The sequence below is a fragment of the Haliotis rubra genome, unplaced genomic scaffold (genome assembly GCF_003918875.1).
Source record: "Haliotis rubra isolate DU_JTF1 unplaced genomic scaffold, ASM391887v1 Scf2, whole genome shotgun sequence".
NCBI classification, from domain to species: domain Eukaryota; kingdom Metazoa; phylum Mollusca; class Gastropoda; order Lepetellida; family Haliotidae; genus Haliotis; species Haliotis rubra.
Window position 1 is genome coordinate 5,939,910 of NW_025766002.1, and position 16,836 is coordinate 5,956,745.

Here is a 16,836-nt window from a genome sequence, read left to right on the forward strand (position 1 = left end):
AATATTCTAGGAATATCACGGCAGGGGACACCGGAAATGGGCTTCACACATTGTACACATGTGGGGAATCGAACCCAGGTCATCGGCGTGACAAGGGAACACTTTAACCACTAGGCTACCCCACCGCCTCTCTAAGGTAATTCCAAATAAAACGACAGTGGTCATGGAGAGTTACCATGTACCATGTGGGTGACATTACTGAGATGACAGACATCACTGTCTGGGCAACCTACCCCCATATGTTGAAAGATACATCTCTCCACACAGAACAGTCAAATGCAAAGTGCATGAGGGGGTACTTTTGAATTAGCTAGTGTCTCAACGGTCATGCACTTTACAGAGTTGTTAGGTCTGTTGTATAAGGATCTACAGATCACGAATTTGAGACCTGTTTCACTATAATCCTCTTTAAGCACCATTTTTGAGTTAGCGAATGAGCGAGTTCCTGTACGGCTGTGTATGATACTGCGTGAGAGTATTGTCTTTGAAATCAAACAGAAAGTAGCCAAAAGAATCTCTTCACTCAAGAAATCTAGACGTTAACTTAAGATTTGCTAGACAGTTGTCAAACTATGGTCATGAATGAGGTCCGCAAGCAAGGCCTGGTGGAGATAGAACTGCCAGGATCACAACATGAATCATCAGTCCTTAATCCTGAATCATCAGTCCTTAATCCTGAATCATCAGTTCTTAATCCTGAATCATCAGTCCTTAATCCTGTCCTTCATGCTGAATCATCAGCAAGTAGCTATACTGCAGACAACTAGGTCCCCTGTGCCCTGAGGGGAATCAAACCATTATCAAATATGTGACAGATGAACGCACAAACTACTGACCTATGCCCCTGCCCCTCTCTTCTAGGCCAATGGGTCAATTTAAAAACAAGTGGGTCATCCTTTCACCTGGGTGGGTGTTCAGCTCAGCCACAGCCTTGGAAGAAAGAAAATCGTGACATTTTGCTATACCATCCTTTGAAAACCATTAATTCCCAAAGTTTTACTCTGTGCCTCCGTAGCTGTTTTCTCTGATGTAAGCAATGCTGTAGCCCTGATTAGATACAAGAGAAGCCTGCAAATGGTCAGCTGCCATGACTGTCGTACTGACCATCAATTATGACAGATATGGACCTGCTTTGCTGCTTACATTAGAGAGATCTGTCAGATACAAAAACACTGATTTGGATAAGAAAATGTTCTAATGTTTTGCTTTGTCAAACTGTTTGATAACAGACCAGAGAATCTTTTCCGATACCAGGAAATCTGGCCTACCATTGACTTGCTTGATTTATTGTGAATGTTTGCACATCTTTGATATTATATACATATTGTTTAGAATTATAATTTAAACTAATACTTATTTCATTAGACTCTAGCAGTTGGCAAACTCAGATATGAGCTCTGTAGATCCACAGCACCCTTGGCAAGCAAGACCGTAATCTGCTGGTCCTGTGTTTTCCGTTGATGCACGAAGATCCGGATTAGAATTGATCTTCAGTAACCCATGCTTGTCGTAAGAGGCTACTAATGGGATCGGGTGGTCAGGCTTGCTGACTTGGTTGACACATGTCATCGTATCCCAATTACGAAGATTGATGCTCATGTTCTTGATCACTGGATTGTTTGGTCCAGACTCGATTATTTACATACTGCCGCCATATAGCTGGAATATTGCCAAGTGCATCATTAAACAACAACCCAACAAATAAAAAAGGTTGGTGTATAAAATTGTGTCTTAATGATTATGTAAGAACTAATTTTAACGTTGTTTAAGTCAGTATTTACCATTAGTATAAACCATAAAATCCAAGTTAGACAAACTTTATCGGTTACTTTTCAGAGAAAAAAGTTAAAAAAATGTTCATTACTCTTTCCTAATGAACATAGAAACACAAACTGTGGGTGTTGCCGCAAAGAATGCATTTCAAAAGATTTGACTTTATCTCTAAATAGCTCCATTATTGACTTTTCCTTTTTGAAATGATGGCGTTAACTCATACAGTTACATCATTAATGTGCAAAACTTACTTTTTTTCCCTAATTTTCAGATGTTATTACCAGCATAGATTGTGCGGTGATCAATACATTTGTTGTCACTTTCAAGGATACAATGACGTTTTAGCCCTTACACAATACACAGGAAAATAGAATTTTTTTCTTTCTGCATGATAGATTTTTACATTCTCATTACTCACAATACAATGTTATTTATTGTACATTAGGACTAAAAGCTCTGGTATAAATATCAATAATACAGTCAGGATAATCACAGCTGAAACTACAGTCTGTCTGGAACCTAAGTCTGAGTACAGACTAGGTTCATTAATGGTGATGGGAGGTGCCGAGTTAAGAGAAGTAGTGTATAATGCTACAACCTGAGATACAGAGTTGCATCCCTTAGATTTGCAAGGATCCACTGGTTGATCTGAATCAGATTACAATTTGTCGGCACTATATTCATTCTTGTGATTTCAATGAGTGTGTGAATATGGTTTTATGCTTCTTTCAGCAATATTCCAGCAATATCACAGCAGGGGACACAGGGTTATCGGATGACGAGGGCATACCATGGGTTGGTGACAGGACTTCTTGTACAGAGGCATCACTCAAAACTTTGTCATATGATAATATAGCTTTAATGCTGAACCGGATCAGGTGATAAGGCTCGCTGGCTTGGTTGACACATGTCATCGGTTCCCAATTGCGCAGATTGATGCTCATGCTTTGATCACTGGATTGTCTGGTCCAGACTTGATTATTTACAGACCGCCACCATATAGCTGGAATATTGCTCAGTGCGGTGTAAAACTACACTCACTCACTCACTTTAATGCTGAAGCAGAAATATTTGCTCTGAGTATGAAAAAGAACCATGTACGACATTCACAGAGGTAAATAACTGAAGAGGTTTCCTGTTAGGGTTTGATAAACTTTTTACACAAAATCAAAGCTACCATATCAAATGAGTGAGTGAGTTTAGTTTTATGCCGCACTCAGTAATATTCCAGCTATATGGCGGCGGTCTGTAAATAATCAAGTCTGGCCCAGACAATCCAGTGATCAACAGCCGACCCACGCAACTGGGAACCGATGACATGTGTCAACCAAGTCAGCGTGCCTGACCACCAGATCCCGTTAGTTGCCTTTTACGACTGACTGACTGAGTTTTGGTTTTACGCCGCTTTTAGCAATATTCCAGCAACATCACGGCAGGGGACACCAGAAATGGGCTTCACACATTGTACCCATGTGGGGAATCGTACCCGGGTCTTCGGCGTGACAAGCCAACGCTTTAACCACTAGGCTACCCCACCGTCCCACGTGAGTAAGTAGGGTTTAACACCACTTTGAGCAGTATTCCAGTTATATCACAGCATGTCAGTTTAATGTGAGCATAAAGCCTGAAGAGAGGCATGTGTCAGACATTAGCCACCATAGTGAAACCCACACAAAGGTAGGGCAACGGTCAAGTCTGAAAACATAACCTTGCTGAACCTATGAGGGAAGTTGGTAGGGGACACCACACATCTTAGATCTCAGAAAAAAGCATGGGTAACTGAAGATCAATTCTAACCCGATCTTCACAGATCCATATAAAATGATGTGTCGGACAATCTTTTGTATAAAATTCATTAATTTTATTCCTTACAAAGCAGTTAAATTGGAGATAAAAAACATGTGAACTATAAAGGTACTTATAATCTCAAAAGAAAGGTAATGGCTAATGCATTATAGATTCCTCTTTGCTGGGGATGTTCTGCTTTTTCCCGTATGTTGTACAGAATACGCCTTCTTGTATACCTGTGACCTCCCCTGCAGTGCCCATCCTAATGTCTGTGAAAACTCAAACAGTGGGCATGAACAATACTACATAATTTAAACTGCAATCTTTTTCAAATCAGTAAAGTAATTTGGAAATAGAGTTTCACATTAATTAACACAACTCTAAACAGCTAGTCTCAATGAGTTCAGCTTTGCGAAGGTTCTATACCCGAATGTGCCATAATGGAGTTATTTCCCTTCAGACAGTAATCCGTGTGATCGGGGTGCCTTGACATACAATCAATTAGGTCACACATCTTAACCATCTGATGTCCATTTAACGAGAGCCTCTTGCAAGGAAACTAATTTGGGCCCAGAATCCAAATGAGGATTTCTTCTGATGGAAACCCTAACATGACAATCAAACTGAATATAGTAACAGCTCATAACTGCAGCTCCTAAAACATATGACATGCAGCTCCTAAAACATATGAAGTATGAACAATTAAGCACATAATTGTTCTGCCAAGTATTTTCTTGTTGTAATTAAGTTACGACAAAGGAAAATCTACATCAATGGTGTCTTTAATGAAAAAGACCCAAATTTTCGCCTCCTTTAATTATTGGTAAGATGTAGCTCTTTTTATGCAAAAAAAGGTTCTTAACCATGATCCCATTACTGCTCATTCCCCCAGAGTTGAAATTACAACAAAAAATACTACTCTCCTGACAACAACCTGTAGGTTTTAATTAAGACATTGCCCAGTTTTTCTCCTTCTCGCTTTTTCAAATTAATCCAACTTCAAATTTTCAACAGCTTTCTAAGCCCACAAAGCTTTCTGCACAGCAATGGTATCAAGTTGTTGACAAGTAAACCAATGTAATGAAAATAAGAAGAAAATCTTTATCAATTTTGGATATTGAAAAAAAAATAGACTGGCTCAAAAGGATGACGAAATCTATAAGTTCCAGTTCTCAGGAAGTCTTACCTTTGATCAATTGCAAGGGAAGGAAATGGCATTATGGGAAGAACGCTTGGTGCCATGTGGCTGAAATGTGACAGTATTGATAAAGAAAGACCCTCTTTTAACCCTCATGAAATCAGCCCACTGAATACTTACAACTTATGTCCTCCGAGAAAAATACAAAGGATTGGATTGGTTTAAATTGCACAAGAGACTACAGCATTGGACAAGAATTGTAAAGATGTGCAAGGAGACAGCAGATATTGTCTGAAAAACAGCGCAGTATTTGATATGTCTAATGAAGAAAGAAATATTCTTGTTAAAAAAAATGAACAACAGAAGGCTTCATATGTATACTCACGGGATTACAGAATAACGTAATTTTCATTTGCTGTACAAATTTCTTCACTGGATGTATGAAGCATACAAGTTTAGTTTGATGTGTTTTGTCTTATGCCTGACTATAACTCAGCTGTGTAACGTCAACCAGTAAATAATTCAGTCGGGACCAGACAATCCTATGATTCAGAATCCACATCCTCACAGCATGATTAGATCAACCAAGTCTCCAAGATGTTTTGGTCACCTCCAACGACCAGCATTATTTGCTGGGGACCAATCCTTATCCGGAATCCATCTGCATCGCTTTAAGAATGGGCATCTTGATCTTCATCAAACTTTATATTCAGTCAACACTTGAACCACAAGATACATTTCACACAAAACACCCAATATGTCTTCTCAGCCAAAAATAATCCTACTCAACATTTTCAAGGCTGATTTAGTTGGGTTTTCAGCCTTTGCCAGCCTTAGTCAGTCAATATGTTTTCAAATCGTGCATATGTATATTGGTCACAAGACAAAATAGCAGTTTGTATATCATAAATATTTATTTCCAAAACCAAAAAAATGCCTATCGTAAACTTAATACTGCTATTAACAAGCATTTGACATTTTGAGAATTCAAGTGTTTTCAAGCTATTTGGGTACCGTATATTAGACGAACCGAATTTTGAAGACCAAAACAAGCAGACTGTAGAAGAGGTCGGTATATACAGGTAACACTTTCGTCAAACTTTTTTTCTGGTGATCAGAAAGAAAACAACATTGTATCGTTTCAAGACTCCCAAGGTTGACATACAGAATTTTTAAGTGGAAACTTTAAATTTTTGGCCTTTTCAAGCTTGTATGACCTATGAATCTTGGTATCATGTACGTTGTACTTTGTATCAATACAACATATTGAATATGAGAACATAAAGCCACAGTACATAAATACTGACACTCTTTTCATAATATGCACCCGGTATTAGAATCGCTATCATTTCCCTCATGATCGAATTACATTTCTACCTTTCTGCATCTTGTTTGACATGTCAACCTTATGATAGAGAATTCATTTTAAAAAGTTCATTATGAACTATCACTGTTAAAGGTACATAGCTTTATTTACACAAGAAATGTCTCAAAATTTCTCATTTCCTTTACACTAATGTCTCCTTGATACACATAGGGATTTTACTTCCCGTTGTGAACATAATTTTTGAAAGAAAATTATTTTGTACTGTTTGTAAATGACCTTAATGAACTGTCAAATCACTGAGAAAATGTAATTACAAATGTAACATATGTTACAACTGTCAAGTCATCAAGAACTTTCTTGCTAAAAAATGGAAGGTAATCTACATCGTGAGTAACACCAACCGTTGTTCCCAGACTTAGACTTGTCTATGACAGTTTCAATTAGTATGTTCTCAACAGTTTGGAAGCTCTCCACAAAGAACACGGTGACTTCAAAAACCATCACCAAAACTCCGAAAAAAATATTTCCAAGGATAATAATTCAAAATTTCAGATTTTTTTTCTTGTCATTATATTTACTCATTTCTTTCTGGGATATTTGATTCTATCAATCCATTATCAAGAATAATCACATCTTGGGGTATGTTTGTACAAATTACAGATTTAATCATGAACATAATAACTTCATGTGTACATTATTCTTTGAAAAATAATTTTCACAATGGTTTAATTCAGATTCTGTTATCAGTTCACTGCATGCACAGAAGCTTTTGTCCACACTTTAAAGATTAAAGTGTTTTCAAAGATTATGGCAGCAATGGGACCAGCCTGTGAAATTACCTGAAGGAATTAATAATTCACTGAAGGCGGGGCGAAAGAAATGTATGTTCGCTCATCACTAGTGACAGACCGAAGTTTGAGATGAGATCTATAAACACCTGATTTGCTCTGCTGGGCGTCAATGGGTTGGCGCCCTTTTAAACCATCACTTTCATGAAATGGTCAATTAACGAGAAATTCACTCTGAAAACAATGAAGCACATGACTTCGGGAGACGATAGCTTTTGTTGTGATGGAATAAAAGCTTCCTGTTTCCCAAAGCCGATTAGAAAATAGTGGTGCTTTGCTTGTAAATGTCGCGTTAATTTTGGCGCTGAATCCGAGCTTAAGGATCATAATGGTTTATCATTAGGAGCTTTCCATCTCCTACTTGTTTATAATCAATATATGCAGGACGAACCATTTACATGTCTAATACGGCGCTTAGGCAATATTTGTTGTTAGAGCGTGGTAATGCACACACACAGAAACCCGTTCACTGGACAACAAACGCCAGTTTTGATGAGTCCAACGCACACACATGGAACTCATCGGAGGGACAATTCCGCCTTTCCGGCCATGATTGCCTCCAAGCCCCGAGTATTGTCCTGTATGTAAATACACTTGGACAGGTATGCGATCAGAAATACCTGTTCATTATTGATCTGTCAGTGTTAATTAACTTTTGATGCAAATACCACTACGTTTATCATGTGCCGAAACCCACATTTGATTAGAAAAAGACAAAATATGCAGACGTTCCTCAAACGAAGCTCGACAGGTGACGGAACTTTCGTGCTTTATTATCAGGATCAGGAGACTCATTTCTTCCTGGAAATTACTTCTTTCATTATTCCTGTTAATAGTTCACAATCTTGGCTTAAAATATGCTCATCAGTAATAAGCCAGTCATATAACAGAAAGTTACAAACTTTGTGAAATGACATCGCAGTATGTTATTCCATATACACAAAGAATCCTCAATTGTAAAACTTTCTTCAGGTTACCAGACTATTTCGTTTCTATGACACAGACTGATTGACAAAATTCTTCAAAGTCAGTATTAATAAAAAATGTCCAATCAAATGCTGATCAAAACAGGAAAATGTCTTCAAATGCCGTAGGTGTCTTGCGAAAAACTTCTCAAATTCTTAATAAATATGCCCTCTTCACTGAACAATGTAAATTGTTAAACCATGAGGACAAATGCTCAATCAAACTGTTAGAAAAATACCACACAGTTTGCATGTTTACAGTTATTTCTAAAAATACAGATTTAAGTGATGAACCTGCATCAATTCCACACACTTGAGGCAGATTGTGTTTCAAAATACATTGGCAATGAAAGACAACATGCAAAGCCAATGTAAACAAACTTTCACCCCTTTAAGAAAGTTGAAGACATTATATTGCAACAGTTCTGTGGTATTTATCCCAGCCAACTCCAGTGTGCCGCGAAATGGGAAACCAGAAAATCAGTTGAATGCTAATTTTAAAAGAGCAGTCAAATCCATGGAAGGATTCATATTGCAATGGTAATTCCCAGTATTCTCTAGCTCTTTCAGACAAATTCATGATGGTTCTAGTTGACTGTGGATGGTGAAGAATACAGAGAGAGCAGTTAGAACTGGGTACCCCCCTTTGTTAGTCTGGGTACCCTCCTCTGTTAGTTGGGTACCCTCCTATGTTAGTCCGGGTAGCCCTATGCTAGTCTGGATACCTGTTATGCTAGTCTGGGTACCCTCCTTATGTTAGTCTGGGTACCTTCCTGTGCTAGTCTGGGTACCTCCTCTGTTAGTTGGGTACCCTTCTATGTTAGTCTTGGTACCCCCATGTTAGTCTGGGTACCCTCCCAACACCACAGGCTTGTCATTAGATATGGTTGCTTGTCATGTAAAGCAACACTCCCCAAAATGATTTTACAATTGAAACATAATGGCTGAATAATTGGTCCAGCAGTTTCTAAGAAGATGTTTACAGACAATGAAGTATTCCAAAACGAGCAGGCCATGACATATAAGCTCAAGAAGCAAAAGTGGAGTGAGACCTCCTCATGAAAGATGTACCCGTGAAGAATTGATCTTCAGTAACCCATGCTTGTCGTAAGAGGCGACTAACGGGATCGGGTGGTCAGGCCCACTGACTTGGTTGACACATGTCATCGGTTTCCAATTCGCGCAGAATCGATGCTCATGCTGTTGATTGCTGTCATCACTGTCTGGTCCAGACTCGATTATTTACAGATAACCGCCATATAGCTGGAATATTGCTGAGGGCAGCGTAAAACTAAACTCACTCACTCTTGAAAGATGTTGACCATTTTGTCAACCAAAGAATCAATTCCTCACAAAGACTTGGCTACTGGTGGTGTTAATGTTGGTGTTGGTCCAGTGGTGATGCTCACAGGTGGTGGTGATGGTGTGCTTGTGGTGATGCTGATGGTGATTGTGATAGTGGTGTGTTCAGGCTAATGTGACACTGGTTATTCAATGATCACTGTTGGTCTGGAATGCTCACAATAAGTGACATCCAAATCAAAGCTTGAATTTTATCCTCATCAAAGTTCATAAACATATACCTATATGTTTCACCTTTAAATCAAAAAGTAAGTAGATTAAAAATATCTCTTCAGGTTTCTCAAATTTATAATGATAATGTCACTGCCAAAGGCATACATCTGATAAATGTCATCACAGAGGGTAACATGTGGCAGCATCTTATTAAGAGCCTCCAGAGTCCAATATTAAAAGTCAAAGAATTCTTGTTGTAATTTAACAGAAGCCAGGAGCGTGTACAGTCATATACTTCTAAATATTCATCAAGTAAAAGCATAACGCTGATCAAATTTTCAGATGAATGAGTGAATGAATTGGAAATGTCTGTTGTAACAGTATCAACATATGGCTTATCAAATAGATCAGTCTGCTTCAAGACTGACTGACTGACTGAGTTTGGTTTAACGCCGCTTTCAGCAATATTCCAGCAACATCACGGCGGGGGACACTCACCAATATCCAAGCTAGATGATGTAAGTAATCCAGTGAGTGAGTGAGATAGCGAGCGGGCGAGCAAATGAGTGAGTGAGTTAATATTTATCGCCACATCAGCAATATTTCAGCCATATTGTGACGAGAGCAATTTAATTATCATATTAAAGATCAATCAATTTAAAAAATGAAAACCTGTTAATGATGAACAGTAAAAATACTAGAGCATCACAAATAAGGTAAAACTAGCATGTAATCATAAAAGGAGTAAGTAATCCACACTGAAACAGACTCCCAGTGACTGATATCATGAACAACCAATGATTCCAAGCTTAAGGGTACGTACAGACTCCATCAACACAACATTATGCTCAGGTTGGGATACTCACAAAAGTAGTAAAATATCCAGTTAAGAGTACATAGGATGGCGGGATGGTTTACATGTAAGATTGTACAGTTTTCATGATGGTATTACAGAATATATAGGGTTTTTTTAAAACACTTATTTGATTACAGATAAACAATTTATTAAATTTTAACACAAGTCAAAATGTCAGAACATCGAACCAACACGTCGTCTCATACGACCGCAATAGGTAGCCAGGAACCAGTTCTAACCTTGAAAGCACCACAAGTAACAAGGTTCTACTAAACCAATGATCATAAATCAGGGATATATCATGGAGTTCGTACCAACAGCCTGGGTACCTTGACAGAAGGGGACACAACTCTGCAGTAGGTTGTAATAAGACCACTGACGCACCTGTGTCCCGCTGCAAGATGAGTGTTTTCCCCGACAATGAAGTCGGAACATGATTCCACCTATAGCACGGCATGATATGTAGATAGATGAACTGAGCATGAACCTGCTCTACGAGCATCAGTTGCAGACAGGGTTTTATCTCTTGCTTGAGATACCTATTGTCCTTTGATGTCTAATGTAGAAAAGACCTGGACCATAAAAACACAGCCCTTGCGGTTTTAGTCTGTTCATCAATTCATCAAGTTGTGTTCAAATTTGTTTTTTTATTTTAAAGTGAAATTTCATTAACAAATAATAAAAAGGAACATTAACTCATGGCAATTTTGCCTCAAGACTCCACACTTGTATAGCTGCTTGATGGAGGTATTAACAGAATGTACACAATTCTAAGAATATTTCCTCCGTCATATAACATAATGTCCTCTTCATTGTTAGATAGGGTTTCCCTGACGATGGCTGACAATGACGAGGACATCTGAAGGATTTTACAGAGTGATGACCACCAAAATATGGTATTTGTGGCTATGATTTAATTGGGGTCGGGTATTTGAAGTAAAATATTTCCATCTCTAAAACAGAACATCCTAACCATCTTTCAAGTTATGAGAAAATCAAGGTTTGTGAGAAGAATTGATTGACAAAACTAGAATATTTACAGACAAGGGTATATCTGGAGAGATCTATTGTTTATATAACGCAGTTGATGAACAAGTCAATACAGTCACAGTATCTATTTCTGTAACAGGTTTCAACACACGAGACCGGCAACATGAAAATACCAATGCTCCGCTACTACTTGGCATGCATGAAGAATCCTTCTCAACAGCACTCTTTGGCCTTGATAGCCCATCTGTGGATTCTCGTCAAACAGCTTTTCGACATATGACCACAGTGTTCTTACAGAAGTAAAGACAATACTTACTGACTTGGGTGTAGAGATGATCAAACAGTGTCGGCAGTCGAGTATGATTGTCGTTATTGATTCCGTGAAATGAGCGTGGAATGGGTCGACAAGTACGCCGCTAATGAAGTGTCATAGTAGACTGTTTAAACAAAGAAAGACATTAATTCAGATAAGCCGAGGGAAAAATCAAAGATATAGCTGAAAAATGAAATGAGTGTTTACATCTCTACAATGTCAATAGCGTCCATGTTTAATGGTAAACTGTGCTAATTAAGTCATTTACAACAATGTATAACACCAGTGCTTCATGAAACCAACATGGCTATTTTTGATATTGGCGATGATGCAGAAAGATGACTGGGTATGTTGCTTCTATGCTATAACAGGTAGGAAGTGTTGTCAATGACAACGTCGTTGTTGTACTTGACCAGAAAATAAAATATTTTTACTCAATTTGATGTGTTGCAATAACATCACTAAAAGCTCCACGTTTCCAACATTAAATTTTCCATCCTGTGAACTGAAACACCCTTTGCACCTACGATGGTGTGGACATCATAAATTGATTCACAAATTGGATCTAAAAGCTTAGACAGGAGAAAATTGTTTTTGTACAAAGCATGTTCTGAAACACTATTTTAATAGCTGAGTTTGTGTATTTACAATACTACAGGGTAAACACTGGAATGGTTCGTCTTCATTAAACTGTGAACTGTAATATGCACTCAAAACAACCACAGCGACTCTCTGATGACAGTATCAATGTTTCACATACAGCTAATCTGCAATTAACCTCTCCAAGTGGGTCGTATCTCATACTTGTAAACAACACGTGTTAATTTGCATAATTCGTTAAGACTGCTTCTAAAAAAAAAACACCTAGATATCATGTATCCATTAAATACAAGGTTTCACAACCACTACAGAATCCTGGTAAGAAATTGGAATTACACGAAAGCCAAAAATTTGATTGTTATAAAAAGGAAACTAACTATGACTCTGAAATGTTCCTTTGAGTTGTCAATCTTCTTACCATACTTAAAAGCGATCACTTAAAAACATTCTTGCAGATGTATTTTACATCTTTTCTGATAACCAATTTAATTTCTCAAAATTACCTGTTAATGAAGAAACAAAACTAACTGTTTATATCGATGCTCACACTATCAATCATTTGTTCACCATATCAATGAGAATTTAATCAAACAGCAGAAGGTTTATTACAAATAGCATCATTTTCACCACATAACATATCGGGGAAAAAATGTTAAGATCAGAATTTGTATTTGTTTTATTTTATGAAACTTGCGTGTTCGGACTCCACTACAAAAAAAACCATTTATTATCATCCTGATCCCCGACTTTTTGTTCAATACATAAAAGATAATACATTTTGCAGTTATCAGTGAATAAATATTAATGAGTCAATCGCAGTCAATCTTGACCAAACTCTTGTATGTGCTGCTTCAACCTAAATGGTCCTTAAAGACGAGGTCATCATCTTTACCAAGAACCAGAGCCTAGAGTCCACACTTTAATGAGCCATATTATCTCATGGTGTTCTTGTCTATTACAACCTACGCTGAAGACACACATTTCATTCTAGACTGATGCCATGAATTTGAAATTTCTTCTCAGCCTCCTTGGGTCTGAAGAGGAGCCAAAGGGTCGTCTTTAATTGGACAGTGGTACGCATGTTGACATTTGACTATTGATTCGGGACTGATTACTCACAATGCACTCGTACTGCCGTGCGATCTCAGGTACACTAATGAAAGGTGCCGATGAAATGAACATGGTGGATCGAATTCAAGATGAAACTGACGACTCACTAATGAACGGTTGTGTTCATTACGGACATTTGCCCGATACTAGGCTTGTATTTCTGCGGCGGGCTGACGAACTGATTACGCAAAATGCTACCTTATTGCGTTCATTAGATCCAAAAAATTGTCCTAAATTGTCAACCTCATTAGCACTTGCTGATTGCGTTCCAATCATGCTGAGTGGGGAAGCTATATTTGGCATGGTTGGAAAAAGTAGGATGTGCTGTAGATTAGAGAGGTCTTATTTAAGAATTCTACCACCGCTAACATTTACCTTCACCCTGTAGAGCTTAAAGGGTCCACTGCTTCCGACTGAATAGATTGTCGACATGAAAATGTGTGGAATTGTGAATTCTTGGGAACATCAAAATATCTGATGCACTGATGGATTTATAATAAAATAATTCCAAATCCCCACTTATTTTTATCAAACAAACTCTCAACTGAACCTGACATATTATATTAGATTTTTTAAAAGAAATGTCAAGTTACAACTCTGATTTTCTTGAAGATTCAATCAGAAAAATCATATTTGCAAGATGACAGAGAGTTGGTGACAAAACAAAAGATTTCAAAGTCTCTATCCAAACTGATTTTTTGTTAAAGCTGAATTACATTTTTAAACTGATATTCAATTTTCATCAACGTGTGTGTAAAAGGATTTAAGTAAAATATCCCTTGATGACTAAAAATGCTGAAAATATTGTCAAATTAGAAACATAATTGAAATTAATTGAATGATGTGATTGTCAGAACTAATTTGAATTTCCAAAAATGTGACTGTTGCCGTGGCAACATGATGAATTTCTATCAATATTGAATAAAAGCTGTGAAGATTGTGTGCAAAATCTGTGGAATGTTCATTGAAATTTTACATGTAAGATGTGTAAAATTTAATTATGAAGAAGAAAATCAGCAAGTTTTCAATTAGCTCTGCACTAAAAAATGTGATGAAATAATGAGACCACACCTACCAGGATACAGAGTGTGTACACCCACTCCACGACTATCTCAAGTATGTCCGAGAAGAAATTGTCAAAATTTAGTTACATTCATTCTTGAAGCAAACAGCAAAATGGCAATTGCATTCCTGAACTGAAGGTCAGTAGTTTGTCACGCATTCTTAAAAACTTATCACACAAATACATCCCAACTTTACAGATTTGTCCTCAACAAGTTCAAGGAATTTTCAAGTCAAATTCTGTTTCAAGACCTATTCAAGCCTGTGCCCACCAATTACATAAAGTCATGCATTCAACTTCATATATGCATATATGCAGATAAATGACACCAAAAACATACCTGTGTCATGCACTTTGGTAGATCAAAGCTTGTGCTTACAATAAGCATTTTGCTTGGCTAAGTATGACTATTTTGACACTGAACTAATATGATACAAAATGACAGACACTGAGTGAGTGAGTGGACTTCAGTAGTGTTCTGATATATCATGGCATATAAGGTTAATATGGGAGGAGTGAGTGAGTGAAGTTTTATGCTGCTTTTAGGGGTATTCCAGTAACATCACAGCTGGGGACACCAGAAATGGGCCTCACACATTCTACCCATGTGGGGAATCAACCCGGGTTTTCGGGGTGACAAGCGAACGCTTTAACCACTAGGCTACCCTACCGCCCCTAATGTGGGAGGAAAGCTTAGTGATGCGGGTGCCGGACACAACCAACGTTATCCAGCTGACAAACCGAGGAACATAACTAGGCAAAACCAGGATTCAAACTCACAACCAAAGGTTTCTGACATGCCAAACACACAGCGAATCGCAGCACATAAACATACAGCCCACTCGTGTAGATGAATAACACTTAAATTTTGATATAGAAATCAGGAGTCATTCTGATAACTGGCAACCATTTATATCATACAATGCCATATAGCAATAATATCAGCCCCTTGTACGTACAGGGAAGATGAAACACACATGGAACTTCCCATATAGTGTCTTGAAAGCTTTGTGACAAATCACCTTCCTAGCCAATTAGCTCCAGGCAAGACTTTCACCGATTGCAGTATAAATGGCACAAATTACTTCCTTGGACTCTCAAGAACTCCAACCATGGAACCGAACAGAACCAGTTCCTTATTTCAGAATCTAACAAGTCCCATCACTCAATTTGACCAAAATGGATGTCTCCACAAACATCTACATCTCCCAACATTTCATAGCCATTCATTACTAGCTTCCAGCTTAGGCAATAATGTCCTGTCTGAAACAATTACTGGCCACAGACATATATAACAGATGTGTGCAGATGGATATAATAGATATGACAATAGGTGAATATGAAGTATATGACAATACGGATATAACAGATATATACAATAGGTGAATATGAAGTATATGACAACAGACGGATATAACAGAAATATACAATGAAGACTTCCTCTCACACAAAGGACTTTTCTTTTGACAAGGTCCTTCACATGTCCAGTGCTCCTGAGCTGAAAAACTATGTCTCTCCTCGATCAATACATCGCCAGTTCTTCTGAATCAGGATTTCGCCCATTTTGATATTTTGCCTTGCAACTCGTAATGATGCCAAATTATCACCATTCTCTTCATTCCTGCAGGGGAAAGCAGGGTTTGTGATAGAAAGTTCAATTTGAATCTTTCTTCCTCTTTTAGCCAAAGATGGATGTAGGGTCCTTAAAAACACAGATTGGGGTTGAATCCTTCCTGGGACAAATCTGCGCCCCTGGCTGCGGACTTAACCATCAGGAAGGAAGACATATTTGGCTGAACAATGAACAGTTAATTATACAAGTGTTCTGCCCTAAGATGGACCACAGCCAAGATGCTCTGTAATAAATTGGTTTGGGATTAATTTTCATATCAAATATTTGAAATAGCTCACTTTTCAAGTGTCATATTAAATTTTCTTGTTGAAGCTGAAGTTTTCAACTTTCTTTAATAGATCTGGCTTTATGTTATCTATTATAGGGAAGTGGAAAAGGGCAGATATTTTTTACCAAAGTATTCATTTGATGAAAGATGAGTGTGAATGTGTTATTGAGACCCCAGACATCAGTTTACAGACGAACTGCATCTGGTGCTGTTTTCTGATGTTGTTGGGGTGCAGACTGACACAAGCTTAACCACCTGAAGTGTGCTTGCATGTGTGAGGGTATGTGTGTGTGAGGGCATGTGTGTATGTGTGTATGCAAGAGATCATACAAGGGGTGGATACAGCTTTTGAGAAAGGGGGTGCACACTATTGAGAAAGGGGTGCACACTTCATTTTCACGAGCGTTTCAATGGTCATTTAATATAATTTTAGGACAAAAGGGAGGGTGGGGGGTGCGCACTCTGCGCCCGCCCTCTAGATCCGCCTATGTCATATGTGTATGCATGATGGAGGTTATTCAAAAATGAATGAGGAGGGCTCCAGATAAAAAGACAAAATGAATGGCGGAGTTTACAAGCCTAAAGAAGAGAAGAGGTAATAGATCCACAAGGTCATATTTACATCACAAGAAATTAACTGTACAGCAAA

The 16,836-nt window shown here is 38.0% G+C and overlaps 1 protein-coding gene across 8 annotated transcripts in view; it reads right to left on the minus strand.

Moving 5' to 3' along the window:
• Positions 1–16,836, minus strand: part of LOC124275423 (choline transporter-like protein 1) — a 233,797-nt gene that overhangs the window by 77,955 nt on the left and 139,006 nt on the right. For all 8 annotated transcript variants that reach the window (XM_046710985.1, XM_046710984.1, XM_046710987.1 and 5 more), the window contains one exon: positions 11,517–11,637. The gene's annotated coding sequence lies outside the window, so the exon portion shown is untranslated. The remainder of the gene's footprint in view (positions 1–11,516; positions 11,638–16,836) is intronic.